The sequence below is a fragment of the Apium graveolens genome, chromosome 4 (genome assembly GCF_009905375.1).
Source record: "Apium graveolens cultivar Ventura chromosome 4, ASM990537v1, whole genome shotgun sequence".
NCBI classification, from domain to species: domain Eukaryota; kingdom Viridiplantae; phylum Streptophyta; class Magnoliopsida; order Apiales; family Apiaceae; genus Apium; species Apium graveolens.
In genome coordinates this window covers 221,492,376-221,513,623 of record NC_133650.1, presented here as the reverse complement: position 1 = coordinate 221,513,623, position 21,248 = coordinate 221,492,376, and the positions used below count along the sequence as shown (strand labels likewise).

At 37.4% G+C, this 21,248-nt stretch overlaps 1 non-coding gene across 1 annotated transcript; it reads right to left on the bottom strand.

Moving 5' to 3' along the window:
• Positions 1 to 4,964: 4,964 nt before the first annotated feature.
• Positions 4,965 to 5,070, bottom strand: LOC141721962 (small nucleolar RNA R71). Its single transcript, XR_012575002.1, has one exon. It is a non-coding gene; the product is annotated as a small nucleolar RNA R71 (small nucleolar RNA).
• Positions 5,071 to 21,248: the final 16,178 nt, after the last annotated feature.

The window sequence follows — 21,248 nt, the reverse complement described above, 5'->3', positions numbered from 1 at the left end:
CTCATATAGTCTTTTCATGCTGTACACTATTATGCTAGGCATTATAGCTCACACTTGTTTTCTTAAATTGACACAACACAACAGTAAATCAAGATTCCTATCATGAAACTCACGGCCATGAAACGGGTAGGAAACGGCCAGCTGTTCTGTAGGATGTTTGGTGTTGTACCCCAGGTGGACCGAATAAATTGGTTTTCAGTTATTTTTAGTCGGGCTTATTTACAAGTATGACTTATGTAAGATAATAAATAAGAAAAGTATATTTGGCCGATGGATTAACCTTACTTAAAGGTTACTTCTGTGGTAAGACTTAATTACTTTTGGGTTGTAATAATTATCACTTTATGGATTGATACACTCTAGTAATTAATGGTTCGTTTCGAAGACAATAACCTTTAAGTATGTGTGAGTTGATAAGTGTGGGGTCATAAATGTGTGAGTATTTATATATTGTTGTAGAAGATAAGTGTTAAACATGATTCAGGTTGATATGGCCTCCTAGATCCCTGACCCCGGATTTTGGGGCGCCACAAACCTTTCAGTAACTTGCAGTTGCTTTGTTTCTCTCCCAACAGATTTAAAGTGGATCTTGGTTGGTGGTTCAAATGAAGGTAGGTTTAAGATTTTCTTTAGGCTAGTTTGGCAGGTAGTGATTGGGATTTTGAGAAGAGAGTTTGCAGTTGGCTTATAGAAGAATTTTGGCTTTGAGGTGAAAGATGGTTGAGTGTTTGAGCCAAAAGGTTTAGTGGGTTGCGCTTGGTTTTTTGGATTGGTAGGGATCATTTTCGTGGTCCTGAACCATCTTTCTTCTTCTTCTTTCTCCTTTTATCTCCTTTCTTCTTCTCATCTTCCTTCCTCTTCTCATCTGTTTTACTTTCCTCTTTCTTCTTATCCTTGTTGTCAGTTGCTTTTGAAGATTGACTTGGATTTGAGCCAGGAGGTTTTTGCTAATCACCATCCTTGTCACTTATTAAATTAAATTGTGAGGTTGGCAACATAGTGTCAGCATTTACAAGATACCTTTCAAGGATTCTAATCATTTCTTCATCTTCAATTTTCTTGTTCTTTTTGTATTTCAAATCAGATTGAAGTGTCATAACCAGCCTCATATTACCTCTAACACTGTTCTTGGGAACATTGAAGATCTTGCATTTCTTGGTTTAAGAACAGATGTAAGCCACCCCATTGCTTGGATATAGATAAGCTTCAGAAAAAATATCTATTTGAGCCTTTTTGAGTTCATGAAGCAATTGGGTGTCCTCTGTGATGACCACATGTACCTTATCAATCACTACATCCAGCTCAGATGCTCTTAAGGTTCTAAGATTTGGAAGAGATACCTGGAGACATTTGTCTACACCAGCATCATTAATTTTCACAACAATTCTCTTCTCCAAATAATTATCAATTCTCACAACCACTGCCCTAATGGAGTTGATGTTCTTGGCCAATGCTCTTTTGTAGGTGATGTAGTTATTTTGAAGAGACATCCTCAGGATTATAAGAAGTTCACTGAATTCTTGATCTTGATTTAAATCTTCTGCAGCCTTGATGAGTCTGTCTTTTCCTACATCTTGGAGTTTTTGAGATTGTGAAGAACTTTGGCCATGCTGAGTTGATGTAGGCTCCTTAGATTTAGATTTACCGGCATCCTTGGATTGTTGAATCCTAGCTTCAATCTTTCCCTTAGTCTTGGGAATAGGCATGAGAAGGGAGTTGGTATTTCTGGCCTTACAGCTTCAGGAAATGAGGGCAATGGTATGTTGAGCTTCTCCATGATGGCTCCCAAAGCTACATAATTTTGTATTTGGAAATGCTTGTGAGAGTCTACCAAGGTTTTGATGTCAGTTTGTTGACTTTGCACTAAAGATGTGAGAGCTTGTACTTGTTCACTTAGTGAGATTTGAGCTTTGGAGAGAAGACACTTGCTGTTGAAGTTATTGAATTTGCATGGTTGATGAGGATTGAGACGTGGAGGAAGTAGAGACCCCAAAAGTATCCTGCACAGCTTTCTTAACTTCTTCCATGAGCAAGGCTGAAGGAGTGTATCTGCTTGAAAGCATTTGATCCAGCTTCAGTCTTGAGTCATTGGAGTGATATGTTTTTGAACTTGCTCATGCAGAGCTACAAATGAGGTTCTTAGATTCTTGACACTTGTTTCCACTCCACTTAAATCATACATAGACATTTGATCAACAAAGGTTGTGAATTTGTTCTTGATCTTTGTCTGTGAGGGAATGATTTGATCCATCTTTTCTCTAACCATCTTCATTATCTTGTCCTGATGCCCAGTAAGAGTAATTTGAAGTGCTTTTCCAAAGTTATGGAAAGCCTTGATTTGAGCCTTGTATATTTCATTTACTTCATCATATACTTCATATGGGGATAAGGATCTAGCATTGCTCCCCAAGATGGTTAGATACTCTTCCCTGAACTTAGCTAGCACATCATCCATTTTAATTAAGAATTCCTTATCCAGCCATGCATCACAATTTGCATCCTGACCAGCTTCATCAATAATCTTAGCCTATTATTCTTCAACATCTGTCTGGTAGGATAGCATGATGGCTTGGTAGTCTTGATTTGACATGTTGGATGTGAGAAGCTGCTGTGAAATTGGAGCAAGGCTACTAAGTTGGTCAACCATGAGATCATCTACTGTAGAAGATGGAGGTGCAACTTCTTGTATCCATTGGGAGATGGGGTGAGGTTCTTGTGGTTGAGAAGTGGAAGGTTGGTTGGATGGGTGAGAAGGAGATATTGTGATAGAACCACCTGTGATAGGAGTCACAATTTTACTCTTATATTACTCTGTGGTTATGACAGGGTGTTGTTCTCCACTTGTGGTGGGAACCTCCAGTTGAATTGGAGGGGATTTGTGTTAAGTGGTATTTATGTCCACATATAATGCTATATAAAGGCCTGATTTAATGTTTTGTACTCAAGTTATTTGTGTATTTAATATGTTTTGGCAGTATTTTTGCATTTCACGCTTATTTCAGGGATTCGGGTGATTTGGCATTATTTTTATGCTAATTTGGTGTTAGGATGGTGTCAAGAAGATTGCTCGTGAAAAGACCAACTCAAACCAGCAAGAAAAGCAGAAATTATGATTTTCTCCATAGAGTCGGTACGTCCATGCTGTAGTAGCGCACGGCCGCGCTGGGATGCATATTTGCAGCGCGCCCGCGCTGATGAAGCGCGTGCCCGCGCCAGGTCAGGATAGCAGAATTCTGTTTCTACTTGGATTTTGAGAGTTTGAAGCCCTGGTTGATTCTACAGCATATATAAACATAACTTATGATTGTGTTTCATAACAAGACGTACCAAAGCTTAAGGAAAAGGCGTAAGAAGACCGTTTAGCACAATTTAACCAAGGCGAAGAGGATCTAGTTTATACTTATGATTATTTATTTTAATTTGCAACTTTGGATGCTAGTTTTTTTACTTGTGAACCTATACTCTTGTTTCGTACTTAGTTTTATTATTTATTCAGTATAAAGACTATGTTTATTATACTATGCTTTTATCGGAACCCACATTAATGATGAGTCCGATTATGGGCTAATCGTTATCATGGGGTTCTAGCGGATTTACTTGTGGATTTCTTTAGTTAAATTATTTCGATACCTTAGTGTGTGGTGATTGTATGATATCCTAGTATTGGTTGTGCTTATTCGTCTTATGAGCGTCGCGAACTTATAAGATAGCGTGTTAATCTCTAATGAAGCGAAAGTGAATTTAGGGATTTAGAACTTGCCATACTAGCATAGGTTCATGTATTTGATATGCATGATTCATAGGTAATTTTAACCATCTTACTTGCCCTATGTAATCAAGATAGGTAACTTGTGCATTAAACCGTTACATTGTTAAATTCTATAGACATATAGGGTCTCAATATAATTGGAGTCTATTCAGCTTCTATCTCTTTTGTGGATGTTTGATAGTATGGTATACGTACATCGAAAGTTGGCGTTTATCATTTTCGTGTTATCTGATTAGTGTCATCACCATTGCATGCTAAGGTTAAAAACAAAAAGGCTATTGAATGAAGTATGGTATCCCATATTTGTGTTATATAATAAATCAACCTTTTATCCTCTTAGTTTAATTTCATGTTAGTTAATAATCTTAGTTACAAAAAATCTCAATTTGTTAATCGTCTTAGCATTTAATAATAAGCATACCATTGTTGCATAGGTACATTGATTGAAATTAACCTAAACCAATCTCTGTGGGAACGAACTAGAAATAATTCTATATTACTTGCGATCGCGTATACTTGCATGAATATTAGCGCGTGTTCTAGCCCTAATAAGTTTTTGGTGCCGCTGCCGGGGACTCGGTGTTAATTTTTAGTTTATGTATTTATCATCAGTGGTCGTTAAAGTTCAGTGACTCGGACATTGTTACTTACTTATTTCCTTATCGTGTTTCAGGTACTCTAGCGAGCGTGTATGCATACGCGTTCTCAGTCTCGTAAGAGAACACTGGATCAAGCTAAGGAAGAAGTTGTAGTAGTTGAGGAAGTTCTCATCGAGGAGAAAGTTTAAGAAGAAGCTCTTATTGCAATGAGAGAACCAGAAGCGAATATGAAGGCTTTGATGGATTACTCTCAACCGAAGATTAATGATATTCAGTCTTGCATTATCAGACGGACCATCTCGGCGAACAACTTTGAGATCAAGTCGAGCACGATTCAGATGATACAGAACTCAGTTCAGTTTGGGGGTTCTCCGACAGAAGACCCCAACATGCACATCAGAGATTTCATCAAGATCTGTGACACTTTCAAGTTCAATAGAGTTTCTGAAGATACTATTAAATTGAGGCTTTTCCCATTCTCTCTGCGGGATAAAGCTAAGTGCTGGTTACATTCTCTACCACCAGGGTCTATCACCAAGTGGGAGGATCTTGCTCAAAAGTGCCTAACTAAATTCTTTCCTATGGCGAAGACTGCTACGATCAGAAACACACTTACTCAATTCGCTCAGCAATCTGGAGAATCTTTATGTGAGGCTTGGGATCATTACAAGGAGATGCTTAGAAAGTGCCTCATCATGGGATGCCCAACTGGACGATCATTAACTGCTTTTACAATGGGTTGGGTCCAATCTCTAGACCCATGCTTGTTGCAGCATCAGGAGGAGCCTTGTGGGCTAAAAGCTATGATAAAGCTTATGAATTGATTGAACTGATGGTTTCGAATGAATACCAGAACCCAACTCAGAGGCTATCTCAAGGCAAGGTAGCAGGAATTTTGGAAGTTGATACAACTACTTCTATAGCTGCTCAGCTTCAGGCTTTGACGATGAAGGTAGATTCTTTGGCTAATTATGGAGTTAATCAGATCACTAATGTCTGTGAGCTTTGTACTGGAGCGCATGAGACTGATCACTGATCAATGTGCTATTTCTAGTGAATAAGCTCAGTTCGTGAGCAACTTTCAGAGGTCGCAGTAACCAGTACCAGCCACCTATCATCCAAATAACCGCAATCATCCTAACTTTAGATGGAGCAACACTCAGAATGCGGTTCAACAGCCTTATCAGCCATATGCAGTAAAGCAATACAACCCTCCTGGTTTTCATCAACCACAATATGCACCAAGACAACAACTCCAGCTGCAACAATCTAATGAAAAATCTGAATTTGAGGAGTTGAGGCTCATGTCCAAAAGCCAAGCGGTGTCTATTAAGACCTTGGAGAATCAAATTGGGCAAATTGCTAATGCCTTGCTCAATCTTTAACCTGGTACACTCCCTAGTGACATTGTAGTGCCAGGAAAGAAAGAAGCTAAAGAGCAAGTCAAGGCAATCAAATTGAGGTCTGGGAAGGTTGCAAATCCCAAAAAATCTCAAGTTTTGGAAGAAGAAGCTGTGGCTGAAGAAGAAGTGCAGAAGGAAGCAGAAATGGAAGCAAGGAAGACTACTGTTGAACATACTCCTCCTAAGGGTAATACAGGGGAGAAACAGATCTATCCTCCACCGCCTTTTCCTAAGAGGCTGTAGAAGAAAAAGCTGGATAAGCAATTTGAGAAGTTTCTGGAGGTGTTTAAGAAACTTCATATCAATATACCTTTCGCTGAAGCTCTTGAATAGATTCCTAGTTATGCGAAGTTTATGAAGGGTATTCTCTCTCGGAAAGTGAAGCTTGATGACTTAGAGACAGTTGCTCTCACGGAGGAATGTAGTGCTATGCTGCAACATAAGTTGCCTCTGAAGCTTAAAGAACCTAGAAGCTTCATTATCCCTTGTACCATTGGAAAGGTATCATATGACAAATATTTATGTGACTTGGGAGCTAGCATCAATCTGATGCCCTTGTCAATCTTCAAGAAGTTGGACTTACCTGATCCAAAGCCTACTTATATGACTTTGCAATTGGCCGATCGTTCTATTACGTATCCACGAGGCATTGTGGAGGATGTCTTGGTCAAGGTGGAAAAACTTATATTTCCTACTGATTTTGTAATTCTTGATTTCGAGGAGGATTAGAAGATTCCCATAATCTTGGGAAGACCTTTCTTGGCTACTAGTCGAATCTTGGGTGAGCTTACTATGTGAGTGTTGGATCAGAATATGACGTTCAATGTTTTCAATGTCATGAAATTCCTCACTGAAAATGAGAAATGCTTAAAGGTGGAGTTGGTCTATTATGTAGTTACTTCAGGACTTGATTAAATGCTAATGTTTGATGCCTTAAAAAGGCCTTGTTGGGGAATTCAGATAGTGAAGATGATGAAGGTGATGAATAGTTGTAATATCTGAATGCTTCTCCCTGGAAGAGAAGGCTGGGTATGCCTTTTGAATCTCTTGGAATGGAGGAGCTAAACAAATCTCCAAAGTGCCTCAAGTCATCTATTGAGGAAGCTCCTACACTTGAGCTTAAACCATTGCCTGAACACTTAAGGTATGCTTTTTTAGGTGATGCATCTACTTTGCCTGTTATTATTGCATCTGACCTTTCAAGTAGTGATGAGGAAAAGCTCTTACAAATTCTGAGAGAGTTCAAGTCGGTAATTGGATGGACTATAGCAAATATTAAGGGAATCAGCCCCTCTTATTGTATGCATAAAATTCTGCTAGAAGAAGGTAGCAAGCCTACTGTTGAGCAACAAAGAAGGCTTAATCCAATCATGAAAGAAGTTATGAAGAAAGAAATCCTCAAATGGCTAGATACAGGGATCATCTATCCCATTTCTGACAGTTCTTGGGTGAGTCCAGTTCAGTGTGTGCCGAAGAAAGGAGGTATCACCATTATTGTTAAGAGAAGAATGAGCTCATTCCTACTCGAACAGTCACGGGGTGGAGAGTTTGCATGGATTACAGAAAGCTGAACAAGGCCACGAGGAAGGATCACTTCCCTCTTCCGTTCATTGATTAGATGCTCGATAGGTTGGCTGGGCATGAGTAGTATTGTCTTCTGGATGGCTATTCGGCTTATAATCAGATTTGCATTGCTCCAGAGGCTCAGGAAAAGACTACCTTCACTTGTCCATTTGGGACTTTTGCTTTCCGTAGAGTTTCTTTTGGGTTGTGTAGTGCACCTGCCACATTTCAGAGATGCATGATGGCTATCTTTTCTGACATGATTGGTCAAAATGTAGAGGTGTTCATGGATGATTTCTCTGTGTTTGGTGATTCTTTTGACGAATGCTTGCAAAATCTTGGCATCGTTCATAAAAGGTGTGTTAAGACCAATCTGGTTCTCAACTGGGAAAAATGTCATTTTATGGTGCGACAGGGCATTATTCTTAGGCATAAGGTCTGTAATAAGGGTCTCGAGGTGGACAAAGCCAAGGTGGGGGTTGTTAGTCGCTAAACACGCGCTAATAATACACACAAGTATACGAGTTCACAAGTAGTATAGAATCTTTTCTAGTTCGTTCCCACAGAGACTGTATTGGTTAACTATTTAATTTACGCATCTAAGCAACAATATAAGGTTATCATCCAATGCTAAGACGAATAACAAATTGAGATTGTTTATAACTAAGAATTAACTAATAATTATAACTATGAGAATAAGATTAACTGAATTAATATATATGCCAAACATGGGATTCTAACTTCATTAAATACTTCATTCAATAGCCTTATTATTCTTAACCTTAGCATGCAATGGTGATGATACTGATCAGATAACACGAAACTGATAAACGCCAACTTTCGTTGCACGAGTATCATTCTACCAGACATCCACAAAAGAGATGGAAGCTGAATATACACCAATTATATTGAGACCCTATATGTCTATAGAATTTGACAACATAATGGTTTAAGCACAAGTTATCTATCTTAATTACATAGGGAAAGTAAGATGGTTAAAATTACCTATGAATCATGCATGATAAATACATGAGCCTATGCTAGCATGGCAAGTTCTAAATCCTTAAATTCATTTTCGCTTCATTAAGAATTAACACACTATCTTATAAATTTGCGACGCTCATAAGACGAATACGCACAACCAATACTAGGATATCATACAATCACTACATACTAAGGTATCAAACAATTTAACTAAAGAAATCCATAAATAAATCTGCTAGAACCCTACGATAACAATTAGCCCATAATCGGACTCATCATCAACGTGGGTTCCGATAAAATCATGATATATAAAATGTAGTCTTTATACGAATAATTAAACCAAGTACAAATAAGAGTATAGGTTCAGCAAAACAAGAAACAAGCATCCAAATTATAACTCAAAACAAAGATTTACAAGAATAAACTAGATCGTCTTCGCCTTTGTTGAATTGTGCTAAAGGTCTCTTGTCATCTTCTCCTTGCGCTCTGGTCCTTTTCTTTATTAAAATGACCTAATATGAATATTTATAGCAGCCCTCAACAATCTGGAAGCCTTCCCTTTTAGAATTGTATTAGAAACATGATTCTTAAATTCGGCATCGGCGTGGTCGCGCGCTATCACAGCGCGGGCGCGCTGTAATTCTGGAACCCCGGCGCGACCGCGCGCTATCACAGCGCGGGCACACCGCCTTCTGGGAAAAACTCAGATTTCTTCTTAAATCTTGCTGCTTTGAGCCGGCTTTCCACGAGCTTTTATTCCAACACCACTTGGACACCAAATTAGCACCAAAACAATGCTAATTCACTTGATTACCTGAATAATGCCTAAAATGCAAAAACACTAGAAAACACATTAAAACCCTTAACAACTTGAGTACAAATGCATCAATTCAAAGCTTATTTAAGCATAAATAAGTGTCATAAATTCCACTCAACATACCCCCAAACTTGAATCGATGCTTGTCCTCAAGCATAAACAGACGCAAAGAACAAAAAATAAAAATGTATGAATGCAACTATATGAATGCAATGATCCCAATAGAATAACTCAACCAATAAACAAGCAACATATCAACAAATGCAGTTACTCGCATGAAGATCAATCAAATCATACAAATAAACTTACAAACTAGAGAGGTGTGTGTGTGAAGATGCTTACAGATATATTATCGCAACTAGATCAATAATCATGACTCACTACTCATCAAGGCAATCACAAGGTTATAAATAAAATAAAAAGCTAGACTCAAAATAACTTATAACACTTCAATTCTTATATTGGAGTTTTATATGGATTCATGCTTTTATTCACAACAAAACAACACAAGTATTCTTATTTGATCGTGCAATGAGTGAGGTCCACAAAAGACTTATACAATAGCACCCATGTGGCGAGCGTTAGGTTAGCGGATCCAAGACCATAAAAGCCTTATATCACTAGGCACAAAATCCCCTAAGAACTTAATAACTCGAGTACTAAAGAGCCAACTCGTGATCAATTATACATAACACCTATTCTTTTTTTTCCTTTTTTTTCTTTTTTTTTCTTTTCACAAATTCTGAATGAGTGTGTTTCGCTCCATCTCATTTAACCCTAGACTACTCATAAAAATATGAGCCGGCTATTAGCCATTGGACACCTAGCCACACAACTAGAAATGAAATCCAATTTCTCCAATTTTTAAATATCCATGTCTTTTATTATTAAGAGAATACCCTAAATTCTTAATACAAACAAACGATTAAACCTCGACAAATAAATAAATCATGATCATAATCTAGCACTCTAGCAACCTATAAGACTTAGTGAAATACAAGTGTCTCTAGCATGCAAATCAACTTAATACGACTTAACATCTCTAAACACGACATCACTACACTAGCATCAATATCGCAAGTCAATCGTAAAAATTATCTAAGGGATCATGTCATGTTATAATGCAAATGCATGAAACTACATGAAAAAAATATCATAAAACTACCAAAATAAATAAAAAAAACTACATGGAAAAATATGCAATTATATGAACTAAACTATCATGAACATGCAACTATATGAGACTCACACAAATATATTCCTTCAACTACTACCCCCAAACTTAAAATATTCACTGTCCTCAGTGAAGGTAATAGTAAGGAATCAGGCATACCTATTCTGAATCAGAATCTTCACCCTCAAGGGTGGAGTGTCAGGCGTGTCAGGAGGCGGATACACAGAGTCCTCACCAAATATTGGCCACTGAATGTTAACTCCGGTGGCTCTAAATGCAATCCCAAGTGCCTGGGTGAGATCGTGTGTAAAACGACTATGGATGTCATGCATCGCATCCATCCTCCTCGCAAGACGCCTATACTGCATCGAACTCTTCTTCAATGATTCCTTCAACTATGATGACTCTATCTCCTCACCCAATTGAGCTCTCCAACCCGCTTCACGGGCAAACTTTGAACCACCAGCATAATATTGATCATAGGGCCGCTTTCCTGGAAGCATATTAAATGAATAACCCAACCCCTTAGGATCAGGCTTACCCCCTGTTAGGTCCCAATTTGTTTGTAGAAGGGGGGTTGAATGCAAACAATACCGTTTAATCGAATAAAATGCGGAATGAAAATGTGAAACAAAATTCAAGTTAAATAAAACTTTTATTAAACTTGAAAGGTGTTACAACTACAGTATCGGTTACAAGGGATTAATCTTAAATCAATTATTACAAATCTAGAATAAATTCGACATGAACTTTTTCTATTTTTGCAATTAAAAGATCAAATGCTAAATGTGATTTGAGATTAAGTTCTAGGGATTTTAATCCGCTAGATTGATACACAAGAACAAGATAAATAATTCTAGTGGATTGGATTTAACTTTTCAATCTAGAATTTTGATCTTGAATAAAGCAGATGAAAAATAAAATGTTGTGCCTTTGTTTTCTGCTGTGTTCTTGACTTGTGTTTTCTGTTGAATTATTGCATGAATGTCTTCTGCTGTGTTTTTGTTGTTTAAGTAAACAGAACAATCCAGTTTACTCAGCAAGACTTTCGGCAAGACAATCAAATGAATTGGTATGACAATCCATTTGAACTGGTAGGACTTTCGGTGAGACTATCCTCTTGAACTAGCAAGACAATCCCAATAGCTAGCAAGACAATCAGAATGAACTAGCAAGACTTTCGGTATGACTATCAATTGTCATACCGATTGTCATAGTAGTTCAAATCACATTGTCTTACTGAATTATTAATAGATTTTAATCTAATAATAATTCTGAAAATCCTTAATATTAATTCTGAATTAATTAATCAATTAATTCAATTAATCAATTAATTTAATTAATCAATAAATTAATCTTTGCAGATATAATTTATTTTCTTAATTAAATTATTTGACTTAATTAATTAATAGAGAATTAATACTAATCTTGAGCAGCAACCATTCTTCTGAAAATCTTCTGAAAATTACTATCAATTATGAATCAATTCCACCACTTCAATGTTGGCACTCGATGTACTATCTGGTTCATGAGTGACTAACTTCCGTGACGTTTCTTCAAGCCTTGACCTTGATACTCTTGATTTTCTTCAGATTAAATCCTTGTAATTAATTGATACCCTGACGAGATCTCTGTCACTTGATTAAATCCACAATCTTGATTTATATCACTGAGGCTTGATCAATTTCTTGAGCTTCTTCCAGTAAACTAAGTCTTCAAGTCTGTAGATGAATAATGTTTCTTAACCCTTTGACATATGTTACTTTGTGAGATCTCTCTGACGATAGATCCACTATTTACTTATTACATTCTTATTTGAGTTGAGTTATATCCTCGAATATACAAATAGGTTATGCCATATGCCTTTCAATCTCCCCCTATTTGCTTGTTAGACAATAACAACAAATACCTAGAGGATAACTCAACTAATAAATAAGAAAAAGATATAAACAGTAATGCAAAGTAAATAGCAGAAAAGTTCTGGATTATATTTAACATTTTCCAGATTCCAAAAGAAATTTACAAGTGAATACAAGATAGATGTTCCTCTAGCCTGAACATATAACTACATTAGACTATCTTGATTCATAAAGCTCTAATCATATTACATTGAGTTTTGAGCTATTTGACTTCAGTTGTCTTCTCTTCTGACTTCACCTTCTTCTAAATCTTGAAGTAACTCTTTGTCAAAGACACGATCCTTTTCTGAAGTGAAGCTTGCTGGTCTGACTGGTTGAACTCCAACTGACTTCAGCTTATTCTTGATCTGATTGTACCTTTTAATATTCTTTTCACAATAAGCTTGAATCAAATCAGCAGCTTGAGTCTTCAACATGGATGAGTATCCAGCAGTTCTTAAATGATGTTCCATCCAGACCAGATGCTTAGCTGAGTAGTCTTTAAGAGATTGTACATCTAGCTGACAGATTTGAAGACAATCAGACTTAAAGAATCTCACCTGATGAGGATTGTTGACCACTTGAGGACTAGCCCTGCTGGCAAACTCTTTAAGCCTTTCTCGAAGAACTTCATTCAATTCTGAGCTTCTTTTTACCTTGTTGAGAAGAACCCAAATCTCTGACAAAGAACGATTCTCAAACAGATGAAGTGACACCTTGAAAGATCCTTCACTCTGACAATATACAAAAATGCTCATCTCATTTAGGGATCTATCAAAAGCAGCTGTGATCCTTGAGACTTCAGTCTTGATAACATTCATGTACATGTCATTGTTAGGATTTGAGATTTCTAGCTTGTCAAGAAGATGTAGGAACTGTCTATCATTGTTAGTGCTCAGCTGAGGCATATCAAGTACTCTCCTAGCTTCATCCCATTTTTCACCAATCTTCAGTCTGACATCTCTTCTCCTTTCTTGAGCCTTAATGTCATGAAGACGTTGCTTTTGAAGAGTTTCTGTTCTTTGTATGTCTTTCCTCATGTCAATGATCTGGGAGACCTTTTTGAGTTCAGCTTCTTTTCTTTTCATCTCTGACTGCTGCTACTGAAACTCTTTCTCAAAGATAGGATCCACTGTAGCTTCCTCTTCCCATTCTCCAAAATCACTTTCCTCTTCAGCTTCAAATAAACCATCTTTATCTTCCAAGACTGGTTCAGTGGGAATGTCAAAAATATCAAAGTCATCATGTTCTCCACTGTAATAGACATCATCAGCCTTTCCTTTGTCCCCAGCAGAGGTATCTTTTTCTTTCCCCTTTCCACTACTCCCTTTCTTCTCCCCCTTAGTTGAGGGATCCTCTACTGACTTTCCCTTAGATCCTTCATGACCTCCATCACCTCCCGAGCCTGAGCCTCCACCAGACGGCCCTTCAAAGGAAGTCCTTTGTTCTTCATTGGGACAGTGAGAATTTTTGATCATGTAGTACAGGTGCTTCATCCCTTCATTCAGATGTTCCATACCTGTCTCTATCTTCAGAAATCTAGAGGAATCCAGTGAATGATTCATTTCAACCAAATCTTCAAGAGAAGTCATCCTTGTATGTAGAGAGCAGAAGTTAGAAATGCCATCAGCTGATAAAGTTGGAGTTTCCTGAATGGAATTGAGCTTTGGTGTGACAGCGTTCTTGAGATCTGAGATATCATTCCTTATGAGTGACAGCTGATTGTTGACAGAGGTGGAAGAAGAAGACCGTTCAACCACTTGTGCTTTGAATACTTGAGCTTCAGCTTGGCTTTTAGCAAGTTCTTCTTTTAGAGCAGCAATTTGAGCTAACAGGTTTACAGTATCAGTGTCTGTGTGTGCTCTCACCTGAATTTCACTCGTGTTTGGTTCACTCACCTCACGTGCTTGTGTTTCTCTCAATATAATTGCTCGTGAGGAGTCTTCCTGTTGCTGTTCTTCTGTACCTGCAGTTAAAATCACCCTAGCCTCTTCAAGAGAGGTCAGTGGTGGTGCAATGGGAATTCGCGAGTCCCGATCCTCAGTGAAACCTATCATTTCATGTGAAATAGATGTCTGAATTGCTTCAGGGATAGATTGACCGAGTTGCCCTCCACTTTCTCCAGATAAATCTGCGAGTGGAGAATCCCGTGAGGGAGCCAGAGGTGTTTGATCTGGGAGGGGAGAAAATGACTCTATTAAGGTTGGCTGAGAGTCAGATTTTCCCTCAGAAACATGTGACTGCTCTTCTGCCGTAACTATGGCAGGCACTGTAACAGACTCTATGTGCACTCCTCGCTCTGTGTCCTGAGTATCATCTGTGGGTATGTATGGTTCCATTGTGAGTAATGGAATTGTGCTTGACTCAGTACAAGATGCCATGGCCCTATGGCGAATTTTAATAGATTCATCCTGTTGAGAGAATGTCTCTAGTAACTGTTCATTGGTCATTTCAAAGTCCATGTCCTGTTGGGAGGACAAAGATGGGCTTTCAGATGCCTCAGTATAAGTTCTTCTTTTCTTTAGAGGAGGCAGAGCTGAGGGTTCACTCACATTTAACAATGCACTACTTCCTATTAACCTTCTGGGTAACATTTTAGACAGTGGAGGAGAGGTTGAGATAGAATGTGACTCTGTATTTGGCTCTATGACCTGGGATTGAAGCTGTGGTTCTACAACTTCATGGTCAGCCCTATCAACCACTGGGGGTCTTTCAACAGAAGTAGGAATGGAGTGAGAGTGAGGAATTACTACCTGTAAAGGAAGAGCATCTGATGTTGGAGGAGCCTGGGTGGCTTGAAGCACTGGAGGTTGAGGTTGCTGTTCATGACCGGGAAGATTGAAAATAGGTAAAGGAATATAAGTGGCCATGAAAGCAGATACAAGTACTGGAACTTGCATGAATTTAAAGGTTGTGTCTTGGCGGGTGTAAATCTTTTTTCTTACTGGAGGGGGTTCGGTTACTGCAGAGTTAGCAAAAAGGGCTTTGTGTTCAGGTGTGAGAAGATGATCTGCTATAAGCATGAGAAAACGAGCATAGTAACATGATACCCTACGATTTGTAGAATGATCACGTAAAGCAGTAGTGAGACGTCTCAAGAGAATGGGAAAAAGTAGTTTGCCAAAATTGATCCTTTGATTGAAAACAACTGCAAGACCAATATACTGCAGAGTGGAAGTGATGTTGTGAAAGTTGGATTTAGTGCAGTTGGCAAACACTTTAGAAAGTGTATCGAAGAAAATATCCCATTCAGACACCAAATTGGATTTTGAAAGTTTGGTTAAATTGATCACTCCCTGATAGTGAATAGCATGGAAAAAGTTTGTGATATCATTTTCAGAGGGTAAATTACAGAAATTGTCCAATGGAAAATTTAACGCTTGATTGACTAATGTTTCATCAACCACATACTGTGTGTTTGCCACGGTGAATGAAAAAGATTTTGAATCATCGGCCACAGTAGAGGTTGTGCAAATCAGTCTAAGCAGATCGACATTTAAAATCACATTTGATTTAATAGCAAAGCTAACAATCGAATGGTCATTTAAAAATCTAATCCAAGGCTTAAATTTTTCCACATCACATTTTTCCGGATTAAAATAACCAACCTGATTATGCGCGACAATTTGGAAATTGAGAGCCATTTAAAATAATAATAAGACACAAACTTTCAGAATTTTAAGAATACTATTAAGAAAATTCGAATTAATTAAATTAATTTAATAATTCGAATCAAATTAATTATAATCGAAAAATTTAGACAAAAATGTATCTCGTTAAAATTCTTAACTCACAAACGCAGATTTGACAAGCCAAAAGACACAAATCAGAAATTAAAAATAAAAAAAAATAAAAAAAAAATACCCAAAATCAACAAACAGAAACTGAAATTGTTTTTTAACAAAAATCCAACAGCACTTCTGTATGTATATACTTGTATGTATATATCATAGGAGTGATGATTTTTGTATGCTGAGTAAAAACTCGAGCAAGGAAGATCAAATGGAGAATTGGGAGTAGCTGTTCGAAGAGAGAGAGAGAGAAAGAAGGAGACTGTTGAAATTTTGAAAGAAAATGAACTGATGAAGATTAAAACAGCCACAAAAATGATTAAGTAGTATAACTGGTATGACAATCCGGGATTGTCATACCGATTGTCATACCAGCTTAAAAACAGAAAAAGAAAAAAATAAAAGCAATAAAAGTAATAAACACTAAATAAATATAACTGGTATGACAATATGATAGTCATACCGATTGTCATACCAGTATAAAATAAAAGAATATATATATATATATAATGTTTATAACTGGCAAGACAATTGATAGTCATACCGATTGTCTTGCCAGTATAAAACTATACTGAAAAACACTAAAATGACAATTATATACTGAAATGACTTTCAGCAAGACAATTTCAATTGTCTTGCCGATTGTCATTCTGGAAATAAAACGTTTACAAACAGAATTAATATGTATATATGTAAGTACTGAAATGATTTTCAGCAAGACAATTTTAATTGTCTTGCCGAATGTCATTTCAGTAGAAAGACAATCAAATATGTACAGAAAATATGGAAAACTGAAATAAAGTCTTATATAAATAGTAGAAATTCAGAAAATATTTACAAAATTAAAATAATTAAAATATTTCAGAGATAATAATATTTTCAGTCCAAAAATAGATTTCTTTTGAATTTTAACAAATTAAATTCATAGAAAAATATTTTTAGAGAAAATAAAATATTCTGAGACATTAAAATTAACAATTTGAGTAAATAAATAAGATAAGATAATAAAAAATTCCATAGAAATAAGCAAGACATATGATAGAATGATAAAACAAATTTGCAAATGAATTTTTCATTTATGAAAAATTCATTTGTAAATTCATTCAAGAACAGATCTCAGATATTAACTAAATTAATCACTAAAACTATTCAACATGCCCAATTTACCAACTAATCTGGTAAATGTGGATTCATCAAGTGGTTTAGTGAAAATATCTGCTATTTGTTCTTCTATTGGAACAAAGAATAGTTCAACAGTACCATTCATGACGTGCTCTCTAATAAAATGATACCTGATGTCAATGTGCTTTGTCCTCGAGTGCTGCACAGGGTTGTTGGTGATGGCTATTGCACTTGTATTGTCATATAAAATAGGAATTTTGTTTAATACAGAGCCATAGTCTCGTAGCTGGTTCCTAATCCACAAGATCTGAGCACAGCAGCTTCCAGCAGCAATATATTCAGCCTCGGCCGTTGAGTTGGAAACTGTTTGCTGTTTCTTGCTGTACCATGAGACTAGCCTGCTTCCTAGGAATTGACAACTCCCTGAGGTGCTTTTCCTATCAACAACACTTCCTGTGTAATCTGAATCTGTATATCCAACAAGGTTAAAACCAGATTCTTTAGGGTACCAAATACCTAGATTTGGTGTTCCCTTAAGATATCTTAAGATTCGTTTAACAGCAACGAGATGAATATCTCTAGGATCCGCTTGGAACCTTGCACATAAGCATGTAGCATACATAATATCTGGTCTACTTGCAGTAAGATAGAGTAACGAGCCAATCATACCTCTGTAGCTTGTGACATCTACCTTAATGGAGTTTTCACATGGTCCAAGCTTGACAGTTGTAGTTGATGGAGTCCTTGCTGATGCAGAATCCTCTAGATTGTACTTTTTGAGGAGTTCCTTGAGATACTTGGATTGACAAATAAATATTTCATCTAACCTTTTATTTACTTGTAATCCAAGAAAGAACTTCAGCTCTCCCATCATGCTCATTTCAAACTTGCTGTGCATTAACTTAACAAATCTCTTACAGAGATTATCATTAGTAGACCCAAATATTATATCATCCACATAGACTTGGACTAATATAGTATCATTCTTATGTTTTTTAGAAAAGAGAGTTTTGTCTATGACACCTCTAATAAAGCTATTTTCAATAAGAAATTCAGAGAGAGTGTCATACCATTTTCTTGGAGACTGTTTGAGCCCATAGATAGCCTTGAAAAGAAAGAAGACAAAATCCAAATGATCTGGATCTTCAAAACCAGGAGGTTGCTCTACATATACCTCTTCATCCAACTTTCCATTCAGAAAGGCGCTCTTGACATCCATTTGATAAACTTTAAAGTTTGAGAATGCTGCGAATGCCAGAAATATCCTGATGGCTTCAAGTCTAGCCACTGGAGCATAGGTTTCATCATAATCAATGCCTTCAGCTTGAGAATACCCTTTTGCTACCAGTCTTGCCTTGTTTCTTGTAACTACACCATCTTCATCTAGTTTATTCCTGAATACCCACCTAGTACCAACAGCTTTCTTGTGTGTAGGTCTAGGTACAAGTTTCCAGACTTGTTGACTTTCAAACTGATTGAGTTCATCTTGCATAGCAATCACCCAATCTGGATCAGTTAGTGCTTCTTCAATCTTCTTAGGTTCCATCTCAGAAAGAAATCCTGAGAACAGACACTCATTTTGAGTAGCACGTCTAGTTCTGACTCCAACATCTAGATCACCAATAATCAACTCAAAAGGATGAGCTTTATTCCAGACAGTCTGTCTTGGAAGATTTGATCTTGATGATTCGCCTTGAAACTCATTTGGATGTTGTGTCCTACTAGATGATCCTTCAGCATCTCCCCCTGAGTTGTTGCCATGTTGACTTGAAGATTCTCCATCAGTAGCAGTGGTATCTCCATTGTTGCCAAAGTTTCCATCACTATTACCTTGAGTATCATCATGATTAACAGGTTTTTCACCAGCAACAACCTCAGGTTCTTGACCATGTTCTGATTCTGAATCTGACATATCATCAAACTTCAGTTTCTCAGAAGGATCTTCAGTTTGGATACTAGGGAGTTTAGTGTCATCAAATGTAACATTGACACTTTCAGTTACTTTATGTTGATCAATGATATAAACTCTGCATGATCTTCTTCCATATCCAACAAAAATACCCTCATATGCCTTTGCCTCGAACTTACCACGACGATCATCTCCATCCTTGAGCACGAAGCATCTGGCACCAAATACATGAAAGTATTTGATAGAAGGTTTCTGTTCATTCAAAATCTCATAAGGAGTTTTCATGAAGTCTTTGTTGATTAGAGTTCGATTCTGAGTATAACATGCAGTATTGACAGCTTCAGCCCAAAAGTACATTGGAAGACCTGATTCACTTAACATCGTTCTTGCAGCTTCAATCAATGTACGATTCTTCCTTTCTACCACTCCATTTTGCTGAGGGGTTCTAGGAGCTGAAAATTGTCTGGTAATCCCTTTGTCTGTACAGAATTCATTGAGAAGTGCATTCTTGAATTCTGTCCCATTATCTGACCTTATTGCTCTAACAGGGACGTTAGAATCTAACTCAATCATCTTGATATGATCAATCACAACTTGTGGTGTTTCATCCTTAGAGTGGAGAAATAAAACCCACGTATACTTGGAATAGTCATCAACTATCACAAGACAGTAACACTTCTTTGACATCGAAAGGACATTAACTGGTCCAAATAAATCCATGTGCAATAATTTCAGAACACCAGTTATGGAAGATGTGTTAGTGCCTCTGTGACTTGCTTTCTTTGACTTTCCTTTCTGGCAAGCCTCACATAGTTCTTTTGGAGAGAATTCCAGCTGAGGCAGACCTCTTACCAATTCTCTTTTTACAAGAGAATTCATTGTTTTAAAATTGAGATGAGAAAGTCTCTTGTGCCATAGCCAACTCTCATCTGATGATGCCTTTGCATAGAAACAATTGGCTTCAGGATTGCTTCCAGAGTTCATGTCAGCTACGAACAGATTTCCTTTCCGGATTCCCATTAAGGAGGGTTTTTCACTTTTCTTGTGCAGAATCTGACACTTCAGCTTGTCGAATAAAACATTGTAGCCGTTGTCACAGAACTGACTAATGCTAAGCAGATTGTGTTCAAGTCCTTGCATAACATACACATTTTCAATGATAACATTTCCAGCTAGCAAACAGCCATATCCCTCCGTTAAACCTTTGTTGTTATCTCCAAAGGTAACCACTGGGCCAGCTTTCTCAACCACATTTGATAGCAGGGCTCTATCTCCGGTCATATGTCTTGACGATCTGCTGTCAAGAATCCACACTACCGGTTGTACTTGTTTAATGCCCTCTTTTCTTGACGATGAGGTGTTTGCATCACTAGCCATGAGAGCAAGATTCCCAACTTCTTCATCTTCACTGTCAGTATCATCCCAGCTTCTTCCCTTTGTCAGGTAAGCCCTTTCAGATTTACTCTTTTGATTAGAATCGTAAGAGTTCTTCCTTGCTTGTTTTGGCTTCCTGCATTCTGTGGCAAAGTGTCCCAACTCATTACAGTTGAAGCATCGAATGGTGCTTCGATCAACCATCCCTGTTTTATACCCACCACTGCTGGTGTTAGAGGATGAAGATCCACCTTTCTGGAATCTGTTGTAGTTGGACTTGTACTTGAACTTGGGATTCCTTTTGAATCTGACATTTGAGAATCTCTTGACAATCAGGGCCATTGACTCATCCTCCAATTGCTCCAGTTCTTCCAAGGAATAATAATCATCTCCTGATTGATTTGTAGTAGGAGGATCAAATTCTGCTACTATCACATTATCTTCAACCTTGGAAGACTGTACCATTCTTTCTGACTGTTGAGATTGTTGTTGATATTGTGGTTGTTGTTGTTGTTCATCAGCTACTAGAGCAGTAGACGTGCTGACCACTCTTCCTTTCCCGTAAACTTCCTTCTGCTGAATCTGCTCCAACTCATAAGTCTTTAACACACCATAGAGCCTTTCCAAAGAAATCTCACTCAGATCTCTTGCTTCTCTTATGGCAGTGATTCTATGTTCGAGATGAGTTGGCAGTGTTAAAAAGAACTTTTTGTTGACCTCCCTGATGGAATAGTATTTACCATTAATGTTCAGGTTGTTGATCAATGCATTGTACCTCTCAAACACTTCAGTGATTCCTTCTCCTGGATTGGATTTAAAGTATTCATACTCAGAGGTTAGGATTT